Raw genomic sequence first — 2,080 nt, 5'->3', positions numbered from 1 at the left:
CATCTGGTGAAAATTTCATGTCATTAGCACCTCTAGTAATATATTTACTGAGAAAAATGGTGACGTGTTCAATACTTATTTTACCCGCTGTATGTGAAACAACTTGTTAAAATACACCAGAATGCTGGAAATGGCATCTATTTCATTCTAAATTTTCTGGGGGAGGCCCCCCAGACCCCCCAACAGTGTGTCCCCACACTTTTAAAATGGTCCTGACATCCATGTTTATAAGGCTGTCACAGCCTGTATAAGGACATAAGGAAATGCACAAAATACAAAGATCTGCAGAAACTTTCAGGTAAAGAAATGATGTAATTTTCCTGGCCACCCCTGTGTGAGTATTGGTCCCCGTCTGGCCACCCTTGAGAAAAAAGTCTCGCTCCGCCACTGCTGTGTCCAAATTCAGGGGCTGGGTTCTTCGAAGGACCGGGCCTACTCGGTCTATGAGGATGCAGCCCCTGAATTTGGACACAGCCATGTGTCTGAAGTTTTCCATAATCCATTTTAATTCACAGCTGATATTCTCTGCCTCTGTAGCTTGTTGTCTCACATCGAACAGATGTGTGGAATAATAGAGAAGCAGAAGCAAAGGACTGTCACCAGAATTTCTGTTTCTCTTTGAGGTCATGTTTCTGTTCCTGGTGTCAGATTTTTCATTTCACAGCTTATTGTCCACAGTGGTGAGGATCCCTCATCAATAATGCGTGAGCCCACCTGCACACCCTGAAGTCAATCACAAAACATTTCAGTCATCTAAAAACGGAGAGCTATGTGCAACATGTAACGCCGGCCACAGGCTGATGATATTCCTAATAAGCAGATAGGAAAGGAGACACTGGGCGCTCCCATTATTTGGAACATAAAGTAGTTTGAGCGTGAAGAAGGAAAGGTGAGCTCAAAGGCCGACATGACTTCAAATGTCCCGGGTGAAATTCTGCCATTTTCCCTAATGAAGGTCCTGTGACATCATTTCACTAAATCTATTAAAAGTTTGTAAGAGCTATTCATTTATTTGATTTAAAATGTACAGCTTCAGTTTTGACTGTAATGAAGTCAGGCGGTGGGGAGTTAGCCCTGCAGGGATGTTCTGCAGGCTCTTACATTCTTTTTTGGCTGCACTTTTCAGCTCTGCATGCTAAGTAGGCAAGCTGGCAAGTGTCTGGTACTGAGCTGGGACAGGACAGACTTTGGCCTCCAGGGCTCAGCCGAAAGACACAAGAACCCATCCTCACATAGTCCCAGCACCTGCAGGTAGATGGGTCCAGTGTAAGCTGGGCAGCAGGGGAGGACCAGCCATGCTGGGAACACAAACTGACTCTTTACATGTGAAACATTGGGTCTCATGCAAGAACATTTTTTGTATTCTTATTCTAAATTTCTTTTACTTTTGTTCAAACAAAGGATTCGTACGGACATGCCACATCAGATTCAGCAAATGCCTCTATCTTCAGGAAAAGTGTGTAAATGAGCTGCGTAAACCTGATGAATGTACAGGTGCTTGTGCACGACGCGAGGAGATTAGCATAATAACCGCCCCAAAAACACCATATAAGGCTATGTTTCCTGCCTCAGATATCAGGAAATGTCCATTCATGAAAATGGCAGCACAAATTAAAAGAGCTTCAGAGTTCGGAGACTGAAGTCCTGCTCTCAGAGATCCAGAAAAGAAAATCTGTCTTTTTTTCAGCAGCGTCAGCTGTGGAATTAAAGGAGCTACTAAAAGGAATGAAATGACAACTGCTGTTAAACTGTGTCTCCCGTGGGTCGTATACAGTCACAGAAATAAAAATCTACCATATTTATTCACGTATAATACGATCTCGAGTATAATATGATCATCATTTTTTGAGCTTACAAAGCATAAAAATCAAATTATCAAAAACCCGTGTTTAATACTATCCCCCCACTTAATAAATGATTTTTATGGTTAAATTTCAAGTATTATACATGAATAAATACAGTAAATCATATTCATCTCTCTTTAGTCCTGCTCTTGTTTGCCTTTGGTCAAATATTTTTAATTTAAGTGCAAACAACAGTGTTAAATAATTGTCATTTATTCAGAAGAGCCACAGCCCTG

Source organism: Austrofundulus limnaeus, unplaced genomic scaffold (assembly GCF_001266775.1).
Source record: "Austrofundulus limnaeus strain Quisiro unplaced genomic scaffold, Austrofundulus_limnaeus-1.0 Scaffold301, whole genome shotgun sequence".
Lineage (NCBI taxonomy): Eukaryota > Metazoa > Chordata > Actinopteri > Cyprinodontiformes > Rivulidae > Austrofundulus > Austrofundulus limnaeus.
This window is presented reverse-complemented; position numbering follows the sequence as displayed.